We start from the raw sequence: 23,541 nt of genomic DNA, 5'->3' as shown, positions 1-23,541 counted from the left end.
AGAAGAGAAAGAAGTTACATACTTAGTCTATCAGACGAATTCTGATAGGCCCATCCTATCAGACTGGCCCATCCTCCATTAATTGGTTTTAACAGAGCAGGGAGCATGCTTGGTGCTATCTTTTGGTACCAGTCTAAATATGACTGGCTTCCCTGGTGGCTCAGTGGTGAAGAATCTGCCTGCAATGCAGGAGACACGGGCTTGATCCCTAGATCTGGAAGATCCCCTGGAGAACGAAACAGCAACTCACTCCAGTATTCTTGCCTGGAAAATCCCACGGACAGAGGAGTCTGGCAGACTACAGTCCATGGGGTTGCAAAGAGTTGGATGTGATTGATCGGCAAAACAACAACTAAATATAACTGTCTTTACTAGATTTTCCCCATCGATTCAACTTCAATGTTAGGTGAGTATAGAAAATGTTTGAAACAGCACTGAAAAACTGTTCAGACACATATTAAGGCATAATACAACGGTCTAGAAATGAAAGCGCAACAACAATGGAGACGTGGAAAAAACAAAACAAAGCCAACCGTTAAATGTTGGAAATAGAGCTTAGAACTATGAAGCCTGCTCTCCCTTTCTCCTCTTTGACGGAAGTCAGATTCTGCTTACTCTTCTGGGCCCGATTCAAATTCTAGTCCCTTCAGTAAAGGTTTCATAGGTCACTGCAACTACGATCATTTCTTCCTCTTCTTTCATGAATTATGAATCATTTCACCAAAAGCATAAATAATGAATAACTAAAATTACCGTTTACCTTTTCTGGCATCTGTATGTTGACTTCCCAATTAATTTTAAGTTTCTTTGAGGAAGCATATTGGCAGTACTTTCTGTACCTTCCATTGGCATAGCATGGTGTTTTGCATAGAGAAAAGCTTAATACATATTTTACAACATATTTTCCCAAAGGGCCGTGGAAACTAGCTGTTCCACCTATTATTAGCAGAAAGCACAGTTCCAAACCAGAAATTATTGTGTCTTGGTATGATCTCCAAACATCTCAAGAAAAAGCTGTCTAATCAACATGGTCTTAAGGGTATTCATGAAATAAGTTGACACAACACAGAAATCAACAATCACAAAAACTGTGTTTAACACAAACAGGTAATTTGTACATTTTGGATGAATTTTTGTTCTTTCAAATAAAGGTTGAAGAACCCTCTCATTTTACTGATTCTAATGAATATATTTATGGATTAAGAAATTTGAATTTTGCACCTAGTTCAACCAAAAACTTATTATAAAAACTGTTGGTAAATCTTAAAGATAAAGGTTTAAAACATCCATCAGTAGATAATGGAATGGTCTAATTCCCATCAAACTATTCTAGGTTTTAATCAGATGCTATTGTATGAATTTAAAATAGAATTTTTAAAAGATAGATGTATAAACTAATGACAGAGTGATGCTGTAGTTTAAAAAATAAGATAAAATTGACAGTTTGGGGAAACATAACGAGTTAGAGCTTCATCTCACACTATGTACTCTAGAGAAGGCAGGATGGATTTAGAAAGTAATCCTTTTAAGGAAACTTAAAAAATTCGAGAAAATATTAAATAAAATTTAATAAAATAAACATTTCAAGTTGAGTATTTAGTGGATCCTTGCTTGGGAAAAATGAACATGAAAATAATGAAAGAGACTACAAAGGAAAGGATATTCATATAAAGATATGTTCATATAAAGATATGTTCATATAAGGATAAACTTATATGAATTAAATTTTGAAACCCTAGGACAACAGATAAAAATATAAGAGCAACCCATACTCATTCAATAGATATTTACTAAGCATCTACTATATTCCAGGCATTATTTAGGTTTCGGTAATTATCTATCTACCTACCTACATATCCATCCATCCATCCATCCATTTATCTAACAGATAAAGGTCTGTACAGCCTTGCTGTCAAGGAGTCTACATTCTAGTGGAGAGAGGCTGATGTTTAACGAAGCACATTCTCAACACTTAGCATGGGCTGTACAGCCTTGCTGTCAAGGAGTCTACATTCTAGTGGAGAGAGGCTGATGTTTAACGAAGCACATTCTCAACACTTAGCATGGGCTGTACAGCCTTGCTGTCAAGGAGTCTACATTCTAGTGGAGAGAGGCTGATGTTTAACGAAGCACATTCTCAACACTTAGCATGGGCTGTACAGCCTTGCTGTCAAGGAGTCTACATTCTAGTGGAGAGAGGCTGATGTTTAACGAAGCACATTCTCAACACTTAGCATGGGCTGTACAGCCTTGCTGTCAAGGAGTCTACATTCTAGTGGAGAGAGGCTGATGTTTAACGAAGCACATTCTCAACACTTAGCATGGGCTGTACAGCCTTGCTGTCAAGGAGTCTACACTCTAGTGGAGAGAGGCTGATGTTTAACGAAGCACATTCTCAACACTTAGCATGGGTAAAGATGAAGAGTGCTATGGGAAGGAAAGGAGAGATAAGAGAGAGGATTAGAAGTGCCAAGGGCTGTGCTTGTTGGGTGGCTGAAGTATTAAACAGGGTGGCCAGACATCAGTGAAGGAGAAGATTCAAATAAAGACTTTCAAGAGGTACGGGAATGAGCCCAGTGAGTGTCCTGGGGGTGGATGAGGCGTTCCAGGAAGAGGGAACAGCCATCTGCTAGTAAAGCAAAGGCAAAGGAAAAACGGGAAAAACATTTGTGACACATGAGATGAGCTGAGAGATATCCTTAATAGGGAGAAGCATTTTTGGAAACTGGTTAAAAACATCAGTATCTTACAGAAAATGGGCAAATGGCATGAACAGAAATCTTGGCATGAAAGTCAATAAAAGTGAAATATATCCAGTCTTACAAGGAATTGAAAAAGTATACATTAAAGTAACCTCACTCTAGGGAAATCCAATTTGTGAAGATTAAATAGTCAGTAAAGATGTGACGAACTGGACTCTCTTCGTGGAAGCATAAAACAACACAACATTTTGTCAAATGTTAAGACAACATCTGTGGGAAGGTATATTTACCATGACATGTAAATGATTAATACCTAGGTAACCTCCAAACTGGTTTCTGGCCCAGCATACATCTGCGGGCATTTGAAGCCTCCATATGAATGTTCCATAAACACCTCCGAGTCCAAATGTCCAAACTGATTTCCTGCAGCCACAATACCAATCCCCAAAGCTCGCCTTCTGTTTCAGCGAATGGTACCAATGTATATCTGTGCCTAAGACACAGACCCATCCTCACGGCTTCTCTCTTGCTTCCTGAATTCCATCATTCCCGTGTCTCATCAACGCTACTTTTGTAATATTTCCTGAATCCATCCCTTCCTCTCCATTTCCACCAGAATGGTCTTCGCTCAGCTCTCACCATTTTACACCTAAGCTGAGTAACAGCTGCTTGCCTGGCCCTCGATAGCCAATCTCAGTTCCACCTCATCCGCCCCTTCATTACCACAGGGCTCCTTCTAAAATACTAAACTGGGTCAAATCACCACTTCATTTACATTTTCAAGTGGCCCCTACTGCTGTCAGGTTAGAATCCAAGCGCCGTAGAGGCAGACTTGTGTGAGCTGATCCCTGATCATCAGCTGTCATGTCCTGCCAGTCTAAACTCTTCACTGCGTCCATCATAATCTCCCTGTGAATTACACACCGCACCTCCCTGCCTTCATCCATGCCATTGACTCAGCTTGCCCCCGCCACCACCCCACAACCTATACTGCTCACCAGACAACGTCTCTTTCCCTTTTCAGACTCAATTGGCACAAGATAAAATCTTTGCTTTTAGTGTTGATCAGCCTGAGTTAGTGTATCTCAAAGTTAAGCACGCATCAGTCATCTGGATGGCTTGTTAAAGTTTCCAGGGTTTCCACCGCCCAAGGTTTTGAGTTGGTCTGTCTGGGGTGGGGCCTGAGAATCTGTATTTTAACAAGTTTCCAGGTGACGTGGATGCTGTCTGTCTAAGGGCCACACTCTGAGAACCACTTGTCTGGAGAAGTCTTCATTGAAGAAACTCAAGTTTGGCTGGCTGCTCGCTTTTTCATTCATTAAACAAGTGTTCGCTCTATGAATATGTGTCTACTCCAGCCCGTGAATTAGGTCAGGTATTCTGCATAGAGGTATCAAGAGAATCTCTCTCTCTCTGACAGGAAGGAGGCAGGACTGACGTGTACAGTTCTGCAGGTTGGACACTGTGTAAATGGTGCCCAGTGACATACTGCAGTTAAGCCAGAGGTGATGGTCCTGGCCCTCAGAGAAACAAGCCTTTGGTTAACAGAGCAGTGTGATGGATGTCATTATACAAAGAGGCAAGATTTTCTTTGAGACACGAGCAGAACCTCCAAACCCAGCTATGCACTTGGGCAAAAGAGTCAGGCGAAGCTTGCTAGAGGATGTGATGCGTTCAGTGAGCGTGGAAGGGTGAGGAGACGTTACTAGAGGGGAGGGGGGACAGCAGGGCTGGAAGGAAGCCTCACAGAGACACAGAGACACAGCATATGCGATTGCAAGTAGACTGCTATGGACGGAGAAAAGAACGTCAAGGCCTCCACTCACTTTGTCCAACAGGAGGGGCATTTGCTTAATTTGAAGAAATTTTTTAAAATTATGAAATATTGCACATATTCACACATATACACAATGAAATATTTCATGTATATATACATATATAGTGATATATATACACACAATGGAATATTACTCGGCCATTAAAACAATGAAAGAGCGCCATTTGCAGCCACATGGATGGACCTGGAGATTATCATACGAAGTGAAGTAAGTCAGACAGAGAAAGGCAAACGTCATGACATTACATTTATATGGAATCTAAAATACGATGCAGCAAAACCAATACAATATTGTAAAGTTAAAAAATAAAATAAACTAAAAAAAAAGAAATAAAAAAAAATACGATGCAAAACAGAAACAGACTCAGAAACTTAGAGAACAGACGCACAGTTACCAAAGGGGAAAGGTGGGGAGGGGAGGGATAAATCAGGAAGGTGAGTTAACATGTCCCCACTACAATACATAAAATAGGTAACTTACTGTATAGCGTAGGAAATCTGTTTACTATTCTATAATAATCTAAATGGGAAAAGAATTTGGAAAAGAATAGACGTGTATGACTGAGTCACTTTGCTGTACACCTGAAATTAACACAACATTGTTAATCAACTATGCTCTGGCATAAAGGAAACAGTGTTTTTAAAAGGGATATGAAACAATATTACAGACACACAAGGGTCCACCATTCAGCCTTGCTCTATTAGCTCCACCTCTCTCTTTATAAGAAATAAAACAAGGAAACACAGCAACCTATCTCCCTGTCTCTCCCCCCACCCCTCCCCTCCCCTCCCCCGCTTCACCAAGCTAGCCACTATTTTACAGTTGGCGTCTTTTTCCCATGCATGATTTTGTACTTTTACTACGTAAGTGCACAGGCATTTACATCTTAATGAGAGACTCTGTCCAGGACATTACAGCAGAAATTACAGCGCTTGCCTCGACAGGCTTCCTGCGAAGAGACAGGGAGCAGCAGGCAGCCAGGGCCCCGTCAGCCCAGCTCCTCTCCACTGGGTGGTGGGAAGAAGCAGGCCTTGGGCTAGCTTCGCATGATGCCACTGGGCGGTGCAGCAGGGGGTCAGGGGAGAGGGCTGTAAATCAGAAAATCACGTTCTGCTTGTTCAGCTGATTTTAAAAGCGAAAATGAAAACGCACGTTGCCTTGCAGTCAAAGTTGTCAAACGGGCAGGACCAAGACAGAGGCACTGACGAACTCGGTCACCGTGCCCGGCCTGGTGTGTCACCCGCACAAGGTGAGTGTGTGGGTGTGGGTGTAGCATGTCCCGTGGACGCAAAGAGTTCCAAAACACCCGGCTACATCCTACCAGCACCACAGACGGGCTTTGAATTCGATATCTGCAAAATGGCAAGACACGACCTGCTGTCCCCTGGCTTAACAATGGATGTGGTGATGGCATGGAGCTGAACTTCCTTCTCACTGGGAAGAGCTCTTGGGGCGTCCCCGGGGCCGCTAGTGGTAAAGAACCCACCTGCCAATGCAGGAAACGTGAGAGGTAAGACATGAGGGTTCAGTCCCTGGGTCGGGAAGACCCCCTGGAGGAGAGCATGGCAGCCCACTCCTGTATTCTTGCTTGGAGAATCCCATGGACGGAGGAGCCTGGCGGGCTACAGTCCAGAGGGTCGCAAACAGTCAGACACAACTAAAGTGACTTAGCACAGCACAATGAAAAGTCTGTACAGTTACAAATGTATGATCCTTCTCCTCCTAAAGTTAAAGAAAGAAGAGTGAGTGAGAGGAGAGAGACAGAGACAAAGAAAGAAAATCTGGTTTCCTTTTCAACCTCGATTTTCCCGTTTCCCCCAGCTTGATTTCTTATGACCCCTTCTTAGTGATATTTACAACGCCTTCACCGCTTCGTTCCTTTAAAAGTCTACAGTTTAGCTCCTTTTTATTTTTCCTTTTTCTTTGTTTAGAGATGCCAAAGTTTGAAAATCATTGCAGTTGGTGGGAGGGGCCCTCAAAAAGTTTTATGCAGTTTGTGTTGTGCGTATGCGTACGTTATTCATCTGTGCATTATTTACCTATTGCCCATAGACTGCATCACTACCTTCCCAGCCAATGATCCGTATGTAAAAACACCATGAGATTTGTTTTTGTTTATCCAGATCCTGTTTCCTGGAAATTTAGCTAAATGTCTTTCCTGGGTTTCCATTCATATATATATATGTACGTGTGTGTGTACATAGTATATATGCACACATATATATTTATTCATATATATGCACATACATGGGCTTCCCTGGTGGCTCAAGGGTAAAGAATCTGCCTGCAGTGCAGGAGACCCGAGTTTGATCCCTGGGTCAGGAAGACCCCCCTGGAGGAGGGCATGAGACCCACTCCAGCATTCTTTCCTGGAGAATCCCATGGACAGAGGAGCCTGGGGGGCTACAGTCCATGGGGTCACAGTCAGACACGACTGAGTGACTCAGCAGCAGCAGCAATGTACACACACACATATTCATATGTGTACAGGCATATGAATATGTATATAATGTATTTTTATACACATCCACACACCTCACAAACATGTGTGTGTATGTGTTTGTTGAAATGCAGTTTTGAACTGCATGGCTAATAAATTAATAAATTCTCCTTGGTCAATGCATTCTTCACAAAGTCCATCACACCGGTCTCTCCTGACCCTAATGCCACCTTAGTAACACAAAGCTCATCACTACAGACTGGAGGCCTCCACTGCTTCCAGCTGGCTGCAAAATCAGCTCCTCCAAAGCACCACCCTGACCGTGCCTCTCCAAAACGGAAAAGCCTTCAACAGCTGCCTGATTGTGACCAATCTTCTAGGTGCCTCCATTCCATTATGACCAGATCTCACTTGTGGATGCAAAGTACATTTTCCAGCTCCATTTTTCAGATTCTTTTGCAACCAGGAGTTAGTAGATGAGACTGCAGGCAGAAACCATGAGGGGAAATTCAGAGAAAGTCTCCTAGAGAGTGAAACCAGCTGTTAATGGGTGCCTTTTGCCCCCCTCTTCCCATCTTCCCTGCTGCCTTGAATTTATGTGGGAGGGCTAGAAGTCTAGCAGCTATGATCACCCAGGAGGTAACCCTGAAGATAAAGTCATATGCTTGAGAACAGAAATTCAGAAAGATAGAAGGTACCTGAGTCCCTGATGGTAACAGAACCACCCCCAACTGCCCTGGAGAGAAAAATAAATTTTGTGTTTTTTTACTGTTATTTAAGATTTTTGGCAAAAGGCAGGCCCAACATAGTAGTTTGTTCTCTCTCCAATTCTAGCTATTTCTCTGCTCTGGCCAGTGTAATATGATGATCAGTTTTTTATTCTTCTTTTAAAATTTTATTCATTTTTTAATTGGAGGATAATTGCTTTACAAGATGGTATTGGTTTCTGCCACACATCAACACCAACCGGCCATGGGTATACATATGTCCTTTCCCTCTTGAACGTCCCTCTCATTTTCCAATCCATTCCACCCATCTGTTTTGTCACAGAGTACCAGATCGTCTTGGGACAAGAGCTTACAGATAGAAAGGTTTGCATTCGCACCCAGCCTGACCGCTACGACATCCTCAGGCCCTGTTCCTTATTCCTCCCGCTCAGTTACCTTGTCTGGAAACTGAGAAGAAGAATATGCACGTTAAAGGCTTTGCTGTTTTTCTTTCACCCAGTTTCTTGGTTGTTATTGGCCCCGAAGCATCAATAGAGACAATAACTGAGGGAGGGAGAAGGAGATAAAATTCAAACCAGGATGTGTTCCCACTTGTTCACAGCCCTTGTCAGCAATTTAGGGGTCGAAAAGGTTCAGGTTGCTAAGTTTCAAAAGTCAGAGGGAAAAAATATCAACCAACTGGACTTCAGTTATTGATATTTTATGCATAACTGAAATCTGAGTAAACATATGTTGCATTTTCCAAACACCCCTTTCCCTGTAGATAAATGCATACATACATACACACACACAAAGATTTCAAGAACGTTGGCCCTGGGGGAATCACTTGTCCCAAGTCCCTGGAATGGAGAAGTCACACAATTCTTGGTATTTGCCATTTGGATAAATTAACTCATAATGAATGACTTGAAGAAACAGTTCCTTTTAAATGGCACTGAATTGCAAAGAAGCAAATTCTGCTCAGACTCTTCCATCCTGCAATTTCATTTCTGCTCTTATGCACATTAACCTAAATTGGCTGGATACAAATCTTGCTGAATTAAATTTGATTTGATGAGAACATTTGCGTGTCCGTGCAGGCAGAGTGCAGTATGTGTAGGTTTTTCAAATGTTATTTTAAATGTTCTTTGACGAATGATTCAGCTTTGCCATAACTTCAAGAGTGAACTAAATTTTTGGTCCTGCGGATACATCTTGTGAATGAACTAGATCATGGCCCTTTGCTGGGAAATCACTGAAGGAGCAGTTTGTTTTTTTCCTGAAGAAAGCCACACGGCCTCGGAGGCAAGCACACTGGACACAATGCACGCTCTGGACCACCCTGAGATTGGCTGAACCCACGGACACGGAGCCCAGGGATGAGGAGGGTCGACTGTACTACATCATCGTGTCGACTTGGGAGCATCGGGCACCTGTGGATTTGGGTGTACCGGGGGACCAGGAACTACGCTGTGCCTTTAAATCCTTGCTGCCTCTGCCTCCCGTGACCCTCTCTTACCATCACCCGACACTGTTTAAAACCTCCTGGCTCTTCTCAGTCCAGCTTTCTCATCAAGCTCTAACGGGCAGGCTTGGCCACTGGGTCATATCTTCCTGGGCCCAGGACACCAGCAAGCGTTTCAACCCAAATGATAACCTTCCATGTTACTGCCAGACTTTCTAAAACACACAAACAAAAACTCAAATAGACTTGGCTCCAAGTATTTCTGGGGGAGAAAAGCCCATTTTAAAGGATGCTTTATTCAGGTCACTAAAGGCCAGAATTCCAACCTCTCACCAGAAGTTCCACTCTGAAAAGATACAGAAGAAGGACTCTTGCATTTCACAGGTCCCCAAAGAGAATTCAGATGAAAGAGTAGAGGTTAAAAAATTATGGACAATTCCCTGAGCATTATCCACAGTCCATGTCCAAGAAATGCATCAATCAAGTATTGTACTTGGGACCTCAACCCCTAGAAATCCCCTACATTCTCCTTTAGCTGCATTACGGGCCAGAAGGTATTCAGGGGTTCTGTTGTCTGAAATTCTCTGAGGTTTTTTTTTTTTCTAGTTTTGGTAGTTATTGAACAAAGAAAGTGCTGGAAAAGCAGCGTGGCCTCTTGTCTTCTCCAACTTTGCATAATGACTATAAACCCCACTCAACAAAGAGTGCACGTGGCTTTAAGAAAGACCATCAGTATTTTCAGTATTTCAGGAAGTTCTCAGTAATTTTTTTGCTCTCAGCTAGTTTTGTTTTTGCTTCATTTTCCTTTGTTGCTTTCGTTTTTTAACAGAGGTAGACTTTACGTATGGCAAAAAGGAAACGGGTTTTGACAAGTGCCATGTAGCACACACGTCTATGAAGACAGACGTGTCTATCACCCCAGAAAATTCCCCGTGCCCCTGCCCAGCCAAGCTGGTCTCTCCCCAGGGTAACCACTATTTTGATTGCTATCATCACAGAATCATTGTGCCTTTTTCAGAACAAGGTAAAAATGGATGAATACAGTGTAGTTTTTAAGTGACTAATGTCTCATGTTTTAAGCATCTATAAAACACCTCTTGGCTTTCTTATCTGCAAATTGAGGGGCCTGCCCTGTGAAAACAGTGGGCAAGTCTTCTGAGGAGCTGCAGGTTTCCTGGGAGCCTGAGAAGCCACCTTGACTGGGGGTGGGTGGCATGCGAGCAGAAGCGTGGGCTTCTCTCCTCCCAGCAGAACAGCTGTACTTTTCCGTGTCTTACAAATTGCCCTTCACTGGAAGACTGCATTCAAGTGTTCTTTGTAAAAAAAAAAAAATTTTAAGTTGGAGAAGTGCAGGTCTAGCCGATTCTTACCGATCCCTCTCCCTGGAACATTCTATAAATTACAAATCGTGTTTCTGATATGAGAGCCGGGACTGGCCCCCTGGAGGGAAGGCTGGGAGACAGCGGCAGCCAGACGAGGGGCCCCCGGGGAGGCCAGGGCCCCGAGCTCTGTAATATTAGCACTGGCGACAATCAGATAGCGCCACCCCAACCGAGGCGGCTGGACAATAGGCCAGAGGCGCTGGCGATGGCAGGCACAAAGACAGCATTCAGGAGGCCCGGCTCCACCGCCAGCCAGGGCTGCACAGACGCCACAGACCCCGGCCCAGCCGGAATGTCACCTCGCCGCCAGAAAGCCATCTTTCCTGGTTAGCTTTTAAACTGCTAAAAATAATAAACACAGAGAGGGAAGTGCTGACACGATCTTAACTGCGGAGACAAACTGAAACCGTTGTTATAATAACGTCAACAAACCGGGTTCCAAATGCCATCCAGCACTCCAAATATCAACAGTGGGGGACTGGAGGGAGGCTGGGAGACTTGTCCGTGTAGAAAGCGGGTCTTCACTGCACAGTTGCTTTCGTCTACCTGACTCGCTCCGACCCAGGGTAGAGATGTGATCCTTCTGCCTTCTTTAGCACTCAAGGAAGGGAGGTTGGAGGGAACTCTGGTTCTGCATCCACCGTTTTCCCACATAACAAATGACAAGAGGGCTCCTTTCTCTCTGCTCCCAGTTATTACTTTTTTTCCCCAAGGGAATTCAAAGCATCCTTTTCTCCATTATGTTTATTTTTAACTGGCTGAATGCTTTGTATTTCTCCTCAATACCTACAGAGTTCAAAACTATCTTAAATAACAACACCAGCAATGCATAAGCAAGAAGATCATTCCCAGAATGCCGCAAAGTGACAATCATAAAATCACGAATCTGCAAACAAGCGCAACATCTGACCTGCCGATCCATGAGACCCCGTGTGGAACTTGGCACCCACGCAGGACGGCCAGTGGGAGGGAGACTGCAGATCTGGAAAAAGAGAAACATAAGAAGATAAACAAAAGTGTTTTTTTGTTTTAAAGTCCCCCAACATTTGCTTAATCCGCCACTGTTCTTCTATGTTTGAATAGGGTCTGGTTTCAGAGCTGTCTCTGATTTTGAATACATGCAAATAGACTTAGATAAAACCCCATTCCAAAGAGGAGCCGGTTTCAGAGAAAGGGACTTTAACACAAGGATTCTAATAACACATTTTGGGATGGGACAGGGTTTCTGAGTCCCAAGGACCTACTTTCCTGTGCACAGGATTCCCGGCCTTGGAAGAGGTCTAAAAGGCAAACGTGAACTTAAACAATTTAGAACTTCTGTGCTAAACACTGTGCAGCTGGGTGTCAGAAGAAGGTCCCCAGGGTGGGTCCTAACACGCCCCAGCTGCGGCTGTGCCCCTGTGAGTCGGCAGGAGGCGGGGCCGAGAGGACCACGGAGATGCTGGATGGTGGCAAGTGCGGTGATGCTGGGGACACTTCCCCCGTGTCTTCTAAACAGATGAAAGAGAAACTAGGGCATTTGCTCTCGCAAGAGATGACGCCTCCAGTGCCTGTCTGCACAGCAAGCGAGGGGCTGCTCTTCCAGTGACTGTGGGCCCATGGCTGTTGTTGTGAGGAGCTTAGAAATCACGGGGAAGCAGAGGTTGGCGAGGGCGAGACAAACATCTGGGTCCCCTCTACCCAGAATGGACCACGGACCTGTTATTATCCGCTCTTTTAAAAAAAGTCAAACAAAATGGAGCATAGGTAAATCTCCTTGACGACCTGCTCCAAAGTCAGACCACCAATTTGTTTGCATGTTTCCAGTAGGCTTTTTTTTTTTTTCCTTTAAACACTTACAATATGAGTCCCCAGGACAAGGAACAGCGTTTGCGTGTATGGTATGAATCTAAGTACATGTATCTGTTGTTCTACATTTGGACTCAGTGTTATGTGTGTGACCTGACCATGTTGAGAGCGCTCTAGCTCAGTCTTAGCTCACTGCCTTTCCCCCAAGCACCATCAAAGCCGCTGTCATGGCATTAAACTGTGTGCTACTTATGTGTGTGTGTGTGCGTATGTAGGTGTGCGTGTGTAAGTTTTCTTGGCAACTCCACTCAGCTTCTCAAGATGCTGCTCTTTCTTCTATACTCTGGCTCCATGCAGAGTGAACATTAGGTGTGGTAAAAGGCAAAACGTTTGCTAAAAATTCATCTGCTTATTATAAATCTTCTTCCCTTTTCAATCAATATTAAGGAGTTGACAAGGCAGGAAGAAGTTTGTGTCTGTAACTGTTGTGGCTTTAAATGTGAGTAGATAGACAACCACTATCTTCAACACTAATACCTAAAAACAAACTTTGCCTTTGTATGAAAATAATATTGAATCTCAATTTATTTTTTGAGGGTATAAATCTGATTTGGATTTTAGAGAATATTTGTGAATCCAAGTCAGTGAAAACAAGCTAAACATTCTCAATAATTAATAACAACAATAAGCAATTTAATACATAACACTTCCTAAGCACGTTTTGTGGGCTGGGTTCGCTAATTTTCTCAGAATTTCATTTAATTTAATAATCACAATGCTTGTATGAGGTAGGCATTATTAATAACCCCATTGTTCACACGAGGAAAAGAGAGGCAGAGAAAGGTGTAAAATTTTGTCCAAAGGCAAACTGTGAAGCAGAGACTAGCTGGGACGCTCACTCAGGCAGTAAGATGTCAGGGGTCTCATTCTGAATTACTGAGAACAAGCTCAGGTTTAAAGATGAAAACAGCAGAGAGGAAAACTGGAGAACAGTGTCACTGAGGCGGCTTCCAAGTTTTGCTATAATACAAATGGACAGCGTCTCTTTCATGGTGTGGTTCAAACCAAGAACAAACCAAATTAGAGTTCTCCAAGCAGACGAATTCAAAGCAATTTCCTAGTGATGAAGGAAATTTAAAGTAGCAAGGTCAAGCCCCAGACCTTTCCAACTTAAACAGTCCCATCTTTAATTCTTCTTCTCTTCAGAAAACAGGGAGCTGTGGATTTGCTTATGGCTCAAAGAAGGCATCCCGGTTTGTTTATACAAGATTCAAAGCAAAAATGAGAATCACTCCTTGGGACAACTTTAGCCCAGAATGTGTGTTCTTGAGACGCTTTCAACTGGGACACAAATATATTAGCAGTGTGGTTATTTTGTACTTCCAAAAGATTCTTTTTTATAACTGATTCATATTTATGTTTGGAAGACATTTATTTCTGGGCATGAAACAGTTCATTTTGTTAAGCCATCTGACCTGAGGTAAGGTTGGCACCACTTCCCGTGACTGCTCCCAATTAATGCAAATTGAAGGTTAAAGGATAAATAAAGCTCCTTTAACTTGGTTTATTAATATGTTATTTATAAATGACTCTTTACTTGGTCTATTTTTTTTAGCCTATAACTATGTACAAATGAACTCTAAAGAATGAACTAGAGAATACATAATGTGTATTTTATTGCAAAGTTTTCATTTAAAAAGGGTTACTCTTACAGCAGAAAACGAATATCATCTACCTCTCTATCTTTGTTCTCAGGTCTCCTGTCTGATCCCATAGAGCCTGATATTGACCAACTCCATTGCATTCATGGCGCATCCTCAGCCCTACCTGCCCTTTGGAGCTCCTCTTCCCAAAGAGGTTGGGTCCTGCCTCCTTTAAGTTTGGTTTTGGTCATGTGACTTGCTTCAGCCAATGGCATGTTAGCAAGTATGCTCATGGAGAAGTTTGGAAAAGTTCTTGCTACGTTTATGTGCTTTCTTTGCTCCTCTGTAACTGCCATGAGAACGCACCGGGGCTAGCCTGTCATGCCTGAGAAACACAGGATGGAGTTGACTCATGCCTCAACCAAGACCATTCTAGACCAGCCTAGAGCAGCCAAGCCCCATACATAGGAGCGCACCCAAGATGCTCAGAACCACTCAGCCGGCCCCAGGTGTCCAGGAACAAGGGCAGCCCTGCTTTTTTTTGTTTGTTTGTTTGACTTATAAATTCAAATTCCAACAATTGACTTCTCATATGCTTTATATCTTTCATTTGCATCTGTTAGTAAGCCTTCTCAGTTCCTCTCTTACCGGTTATCGTATAATCATAAAAAGGGAGTGAATGCATAAAGTCTAGCAAAAAATCAATCCCTTAGGCTTGTTGTCCTTCTTATCCTCCAGTTCAGGTCCTGCCCTCGGGGGCAGCCTCTCAGTCACACCTGGGCCCCCCTGTGATGGACAGGACGCTACACAAGGCATTCACTGGCACAGAGAGCTCCACCTACAGGAATATCTGAGAGTCAGAGCAGACACTGCGCTTGAAGGTTAGAAAGGGCCTGAATAGACAGAAAAGGATGTTTAGGGAGCAAGAGCCGTGGAAGCAAAGTGCACGAACCACGGAGGGAGGGAGCAAGTGTTCTGGTTAGACTCAGAGGTTGTGTATTTGGGAGGAAGACGCAGAGAAGGAAGAAAGGCAAAAAAGCTGCAAAGGTGAGAACTGGAAAGAGCTGGGACCACTGAAAAGAAAGGATAATTATGTGATGTTTGTGACCCCATGGACTGTAGCCCGCCAGGCTCCTCCGTCCATGAGATTTTCCAGGCAAGAACACTGGAGTGGGTTGCCATTTCCTTCTCCAATTATGTGATGTAACAGGTGCTAATTATCCCATATATAAATGTGTCAATCTACCATGTTACACACCTTACATTGACACAATGTTACATGCCAAATACATTTTGCTAAAAATAAAAAAAGAGCTTGGAGCCCAATCCAAGCAGATTTGACTTCTTTCTGTTCTGAAGGCAATGGGGAAATGAATTGGTTCTAAGCAGAGAGCAATATGACCCAAATGTGTGTTAGAAATGTTACTCTGATAAAACCTATGGGGTAGATGGGAGGGAGAGAAACAGATGAGGGGTTTGTAATTCAGCACAGACCTCAGGGAGCTCACAGCCTTCCTGAGCACATTGACGGGAGTCTGTGTAGACTTTCAGTTTTCCTAGAAATAGGACAGAGCTTTCACATGGTTTTCAAAGGAGCCCATGACCCTTGACCTTATCAAACACTGTAAACTCCAGAAGCAGGGCATGATCTAGAGAGCAGGGTCACAACCGCACCAGTGGCAATGGGAATGGAAAGGGGCAAACAGGCATAAACATGCGTCAGGCATTACCGCACATAATCTATTAACAGATGGATAGGAAGAGAAACGAAACAAGAGCAATGAAGTACAATGAATAATGTAAATGAAGTATAATGTATAAAAATACTGAATCACTGTGCCGCACACCTGAAACTGATACAATATTGCAAATCAAGTATAATTAATTAAAAAAGGGAACAGAGGGAAAAAAAAGGTTTAATTCTGGGCTATTTCCACCTGCTGTTCGTTTCTGCTCCCAGTGAAATGGAGGAAGCAACTCATGTTTCCAAGATCCATAAAGAGCTCCTAGGTTAAAAATTTCAAAGACAAACACAAGGTATGGATGTCACTGCTGTCCCCTTCCCATGCCATCACAGATACTACTAATCAAACCCAAACTTTCCATCCTGCCAGTCCAAACACCATCCCCAAACCCCTCTCAACTAGCTCCCTTCTGAGGCAGCCACTGTTTTTTTCTAGAATGATTATCTTTATTTATAGCATTCACTTTCTTTGGTTCCATAAGGAGGAAGCACCAATGAATGGATGTACTTAACATAAAGTATTAATACTAATAGGACCTGTATATACATATTTATATGCATATCTCCCACATATGGGAAACTTACACACAATCAGGTCACCTGCTAGATCTTATTCAAGTTCTTGAGTTCACTTAATGTTAACTCAAAGCAATTAAATATACATTTGAATGAAGCTGAATTAGGGGGGAAATTTTGGTATGCATGAAAACTTACTCTATTATTAAATAATCATAGTAGAAGTTGAAAATTAGCACATGTCATCATAATCAACTGCTAGTGATCCCCCTGTCTGGTGAAGTCTCAGGCAAGTGGGTATGTAATGTTACCAAAAGCCGTCCTTCTATCAAAGTATGATGGGTTGGTCGGTATTTGAAAATCACTAGAGCAGTTTTCTAATTTTGGTGTTTTCCATACGACATTTGAGGTGTCATTATCAGTTGCCTTCTACATGGGACCATAATAAAGACAGATTCGGATAAGCCAAGCTTTTTCTACTTGTACTTTTGATCAACAAGAAGGTAATTGCTATCTATATGAACACGAAGACTCCCTGTTCCCTTGAACCCCAAACCCCACAGTTTAATCTGTTCAATTCCAAAGATACACCTTTTAGAAACTTGTGTATATATAAAAATATTCCAAGAAAAAAAAATCTCTAGTGTAAAAAATTCCCAGCAGTAATTATTTGATCATGACCCACAATAAGAAGCTTGTCCTAATCTATAACACATGTCCGTATATTCGGACGTGTCGCAGGTGGCGCTAGTGGTAAAGAACCTGCCTGCCAGGAAATGCAAGACACTCAGGTTCAATCCCGGGGTCAGGGGTCCTCTGGAGGAGGGAATGGCAGCCCACTCCAGTGTTCTTGCCTGAAGTAGCCATGGACACAGGAGCCTGGTGGGCTACAGTCCATAGGACAGAAAAGAGTCAGACACGACGGAAGTGACGTAGCACGCACACGCACACGCATATCCAGCTAAAACGAAAGGTCCGTAAGATCATATTCTTGCTCATGTGGTGTATTTGGATATTTTCTATTTCATTAACGCTATCCTATTCTTTATAATATACTATTTCATTAAAGAAAAATTACTAATAACCTACTAAATTGATTTCCTTACCCACAAATAGGGCCCAACCCACAGTGTAAAAGGCACTACTGTAGCAAAATAAAGTACCCCGACTTCATTCACCAATGTAAACATATCCACAAAAGATCAATCCTGGGCAACTTAGCAGGAAAAAAAAATCTCTTGGCTCTCTGTCTAGTATCCTGGATGAAACTAAGGTTTGCTGAGCCAATTTTTGTACTTGGTGGTTGACAATGACTGAGAACTGAAAGGCAGAGATCAAATCCTCTCTCCTTCTCAACACATCTCTTCCGCTGGGTCATTTGTACCGTGCAAGTATCAAGCTATTCAATTTTGCTGTCATTTACTGTTCTTTTTCCAGCAGCAATGGAAACGCAGGATCGGCTTACTGTCTCCTCTCTTCAGTAGAATTCAATTATTCTCTCTCCTGCCCCTTTGAACAAAGATGGCATTCATCCCTCTGGAAAACCACCCCCAGGGGATCTGCAAACAAAGCCTGGTAGGAAAACCACTACCCACGAAGGAGCAACAGCAGAACCGAGTGTTGAGGATGTCTGTCTGGATTACAGACCAGAACGAACTTTGTAATGATTCTTTTGACCAAGGGCACATGGTTGGAATTGGAGCAACATAATTAACTGTAAAGACAAACTGTAAGAGGATATATGCCTCCAAATTCAGTGGCAGCTACCCCCCAAAAAGTCTATTTCTTAAAAGATTAAAAACTATTTCCTCTTTCTAAAAGGAAAAAAGCAAACAAGGACTACAGAATCATCACATAGGAGAATCCTTAGAGGCTTTCTTGCCAGTCCTCTGGTGCCAGAATATTCTTTCTTACCTGTGACTTCTTTGACTTTCACCCACGTACTGCGTGCTCTTTCCCACACATCTAGCTAGTAAAATGCTAGTGAGGGCATCAAAAGCCTGAAGTTTTTCACTTCCACATTCTTTTATTCAGCACTTCTTCTTCTTTGAATTTATCTTATATAAATGGTTATGGATATATATCTTATCTTATATAAATGATTATGGATATATATCATTTATATATATATATATACATACACACACATTCACACACATGAAGCCTCAGTGACAAAGATGCTCATGTAATGTTATCTATAATGGCAAAGAGCTCAAAGAATATACAATTAATTGCTAAAGTGGTCATCTTTGAGTGGCGGGTTATTGGGATTCAAATTTCATTCTATATGTTGTTACTTCACTTGTGTCCGACTCTTTGTGACCCCATGGACCTGCCAGGCTCCTCTGTCCATGGGATTCTCTAGGCCAGAATACTGGAGTGGTATGCAGTGGGTATTGCTATTTCCTTCTCCAGGGGATCTTCCCGACCCAGGGATCAAACCTGGGTCTCCCGCATTGCAGGCAGATTCTTTACCAACTGAGCTATGAGGGAAGCCCATTTATTCTGTATACCTATATTTTCCAAATTTTCCCAAATAAAGACAAAGGAATTGAAAAGAACACATCTGTGCTTGTTCTTATTACTGAGACACTGGTGAATCTCCAGGCACAAGTATGATCAGGCTCTGAGACACTATAATATCTCATAAAACTGAATATCTATCTATATATGTGTGTATATACACACATATATATTTATGAACAGCAATTTCATCCTCAAACTCAACAGTGGTGCATACACATATTCACCAAAAGATCTATACAAAAATGTCCATAGCTGTACTTCTCATAGCCCAAGCTGGAAACAATTAAAATATTCATCCTCCAGTAGAAAGGATATATGCCCACAATGAAATATAAATCACAAATGATGGAATGCCTCACAAACATAATATTAAGCAAAAACAAGTCAGACATAAGGAGTACATTCTACATGATCCCCTTATATAAAACTCAAAAATAGCAAAACTAATCTGTAGTTTTAGAACTCAGGAAAGTTCGGTCTTTGGGGGCAGAAACTGAGGGGGAAGAGGGACAGTTTATTCTTCCTGTCAGTGCTCAATCTCATGATGTGAACGGTGGCTGGCTACGGGGGTGCCTGTACTTTGTGAAAATGTATCAGGTAGTGTGAGGATGACTTGTATACTTAGTTGCAAAACAATGAGTCCCTGGAACCATTTTCCCGAGGAATGGATGCATGCATTTTACAGTATGTTTTAATGGGACGCATGTTCGTTTTGCTTCAAAAATAAGTTTATTTATGAGACTTTAATAAATAGCTCATGTTTCCCACTCAGCAGTCATAAAAACATTGACATACACGGTAAAAAGCCGTGATTGGACCTAAAGTACACATGGGATAATTTCAGACATCCCGTGGAGTGTAGAGCAATGCTGTCACTTATGTGACATGGAAAGAAACAGCCTTAAATCACCAGAGTCTTCTGTAAAGAGGTTGTTTAGCATGTTATTCATTTTTCCTTTTTGTAAAGAATAGCAAAAAAATTTGTGTGTGTGTGCATAGCTGCAGGAAATGACCAGCAAAATTTGTATAATGGTTCCCTCTTACCATTCTAGAAAACTCAGCCCTAAATTTTGGTTTTCAAACTTTGTTTTTACTATGGCCACAGTAAGAAACACGCTTTATATCATAACCCAAGATACAAATACACACATACATTTGTTAACATACAATTTGGCAAATAATACCCTTACTTTGGGTAATATCCTCTGATATTTTCTATTCTAGCCCTTCATATCCTATTCCATTAAAAATTGTGACCACTCACTTAAATGATTTCATGGACCAAGGCTGCCACTGAATTGGAAAAATATTACAATTATGTAAAGTTTAAAAATAAAATACAATTAGGAAAAAAAAAAAAAAAGAAAAGAAAAATATTTTCTAGAGTTCCTGGCAAATATAAAAAGTTACTGAATATATAATGGTATTCACTTGCATATCAACCAAATCTCCAACTCATTATTGGTGTCTATCTCTGTTTTCTTTTGCTTTTTGCTTTTTCTTATCCTTCATAACTTATGTTAACTTATTCTAGTATATGGATCTTTTTAAGTTATCATCTTTTCCAGAACAAGCTCCCCGAACTGCTTTCAAAGTCACATGATAATCAGTCAAGACAGAACCAGGACAGGAAGGTCCTCCCAAGGCAGCAGGGCCTGCTCCTCTGGGAACAGGAAGCACACTTCCTGTAGGACAGACACTTTCGGTGACCACTGCAACACTCTCTGCAGAGAGGGCACGTGGTGACGGGGACCATGTGACGGGAGCTCACCTCTAACTTTCCAGGGAACAATAGACACTCTTGCTTTCCATGAAGTTCTCCTGCATTTCCGACAGCTGGGAGAGAGCGAGCCGGCTCGTTCCAAGAAATACAAAGGCACTTTAGAAAGAGGAACAAAGGGTTCTACAGTTGACAGTGAAGAACCGCATGAGCATCTCTGCATCTCTGTGATAAAGGAGTTCACGCTCTTGAGTTCCCTTTATCTCTCTTTTCAGGGTGTAAAGTCCTTCTCAGGTCATCGAAGTGGTGTGTCTACAGGAGAATGAGCAGCATGTTGGGAGGAGCCAGTCCAGGCATGGGGGAAGAAACTTTATCTTTCTAACCCGGGGAACATATTTTGCCTTAATAAAACTTAAAAAAGAAAAAAATATTCTCTCAGGTCCTATCAAACAAAACTTTCCCTGCACAAGGTTCTTGTATCACTTTTGGGCAAGCTGCCATCTTGGCTTATCCTCCACGCCCCAAAGAAAGAAAAATATGTTTTGGGCCAGAGCACCAAGGTTCAGTTTGGTAGTGCTGTTTTTGTGAGGACAACATTGTGGGCTAAAGAGGGGTGTGAATATGACTGGTCCTTTCCCTTTAGCAAAAAAAAAGGATCCTGAGGAATCTAACAGGGCTGAGACGGCTTAATTCTTTCCTAGGACGTGGGGCCTAGGCTTAGTTTCTGCTTTCACTCCAAGAGACCATGGATGTTCCCAAGGAAATAACCAAACATGCAAACTAAGATTTACATGCACGGGTTCCACAGAAGTATTTGTCTTATTGGCATGAAGTCAGAAGCAGTCCTTAAGTTCCAGGCTGGCAGGAAGACTTTTAAAATTTAGTATTGTGCAATCATTAAAACTAATTCTTAACAACGTGAGAAATAACCACAATAAAACGTTCAATGTAAAAAGCAAGATGAAAACTACAGATAACAAACCATGTTAAAGCATGTACGCATTACATTTGCACAGAAAAAGACTTGGAAAAAACACTCCAAAATATTAAGAGGAGCTACAAACACTGGCTAGTGAAATCAAGAGTGAACATTAAATTTATTTTTTATTCTTATTTCTTAGTTATCATTTATATCTTTTTACTTATTTATCTCTTATTTATTATTATCTCTTTTTTCCCCAATATTTCCATTATACACATGGATTGCTTTTACAACTAGATAAAAGCCATTGTAAAAAATGTAATTGATGTATTTCTTTATAAATTCTAAATGGTTTTTAAACGATTGTAATTTGTTCATTCACTGACTCATAAATATCTGGAAACTTTGTTCCTTTTCTTTTGACCCATGACAACTTCAGGAGTTAAATTTCTAACTTAACATGGAGAACAGAAAGACCGGATGCCTCGGTGAATCTTACGCAAAGACAAAAAAGAGCGAAACAGGTTCTTACCCTCTGAACGTATTTGTATGAAGGAAAACCAGCTTAAGAGACCTGGTTTTTCTAATGTATATCTTTTTCATGTGGATTGTGTGGACCAACTTAATACTGTAGCTTATTAATAATATTAAGGCTTTAGATGACCCATCTGCAAGCCCACCCAGTTAATGTAAATGTCACACACACGCATGAATTCCCTTGGCAGACTTCCCCAGCCTTACAGCAACTGATGTCGTCCAGCTGGCTAAGGCAAAAGCGAGCAACAGAGTAATCTCTGTGTGTGCGTGCTCAGTCGCTCAGTCGTGTCCGACTCTGTGCGACCCCATGGACTGTAGCCCACCAGGCTCCTCTGTCCATGGGATTGTCCAGGCAAGAATACTGGAGTGGGCTGCCATTTCTTCCTCCAGGGGAATCTTCCCCACCCAGAAATCAAACCTGGGTCTCCAGCATCTCCTGCATTGACAGGCTGATTCTTTACCATGGTGCCACCTGGGACTCCCAGAGTAATCTCTACACTATTTGAAAAGGAAATGAAGGCAGTTCCAAAACTTGAGGCTGCCGCCCTCGAGCCTGGGTCACGGGACAGTCACTGTGAGTTCAGCCAGCCCACCAGCTCAGGATGGGAGACCATGTTGCACTGGCAGATTCAGAGAGAAAACAACACGTTAATCTGTTTCCTCATTTGTTTCTCTGACTTTGTATATTTGACAAATAATTCCATATGGCCAAAAAGAAAACTTCCATAAAATCTTGTTCCTAGCAAGCCACCTGACCAATTAAGAGATTTTCTCTTTCATTCCTTAATTGAGCTAAAATAAAACTAAATAAAGCAAGTGCATGAAGCAAACTGTAAGTACAGATGCTCTGGCAACAAAGCGACCCCAATCCCTCTCTAAACTCTGCTGAAATTTTAAAGCCAGTTTCTCAGTAACGTGGATGGGGTATCTCCTACAGTTTGGCAGCCTATGCCCTGCTTTTGATTAAAGTTCCTAAATAAAGAGTGTTCAAGAAGTTTCCAGTGCTATCACAGACTGGATAGAAGCTTGTTTACTTTGGAAAAACAAGAGGCATAAAGGGTTACTGGGACCTATCCATTCGGTTTTCTAGTTTGTAATGGTAAGGTATACTTTCTTTTAATGGTTTTTCCAGTAGTCATGTATGGATGTGAGAACTGGACCAAAGAAGGCTGAGTGCCCAAGAATTCATGCTTTTGAACTGTGGTTTGGAGAAGACGCTTGAGAGTCCGTTGGACAGTAAGGAGACCAAACCAGTCCATCCTAAAGGAAATCTGTCCTGAATAATCATTGGAAGGGCTGATGCTGAAGCTGAAACTCCAATACTTTGGCCACCTGATGTGAAGAACTGACTCATTTGAAAAGACCCTGATGCTGGGAAAGATTGAAGGTGGGAGAAGGGGACGACAGAGGATGAGATGGTTGGATGGCATCATTGACTTGATGGACATGAATTTGAGTAAACTCTGGGAGTTGGTGATGGACAGGGAGGCCTGGAGTGATGCAGTCCATGGGTCACAAAAAGTTGGACACGACTGAGCAACTGAACAACACCAAACTTTCTGACACCTTGAGGCCTTCTCCAGTCCTCAGGCAGAGACATTCGCTACTGAC

At 42.1% G+C, this 23,541-nt stretch overlaps 1 protein-coding gene across 8 annotated transcripts in view; it reads right to left on the bottom strand.

Annotated features, from left to right (window-relative positions):
- Positions 1-23,541, bottom strand: part of THRB (thyroid hormone receptor, beta) — a 438,543-nt gene that overhangs the window by 238,406 nt on the left and 176,596 nt on the right. For 6 of the 8 annotated variants that reach the window (XM_010846432.1, XM_010846430.1, XM_010846425.1 and 3 more), the window contains exon 2: positions 11,445-11,516. The gene's annotated coding sequence lies outside the window, so the exon portion shown is untranslated. Of the gene's footprint in view, positions 1-11,444; positions 11,517-20,522; positions 22,154-23,541 lie in introns of those variants that run through there. The other 2 variants (XM_010846429.1, XM_010846427.1) reach the window with 2 other exon arrangements.

Source organism: Bison bison, unplaced genomic scaffold (genome assembly GCF_000754665.1).
Source record: "Bison bison bison isolate TAMUID 2011002044 unplaced genomic scaffold, Bison_UMD1.0 scf7180017864236, whole genome shotgun sequence".
NCBI lineage: Eukaryota > Metazoa > Chordata > Mammalia > Artiodactyla > Bovidae > Bison > Bison bison.
This window is presented reverse-complemented; position numbering and strand designations above follow the sequence as displayed.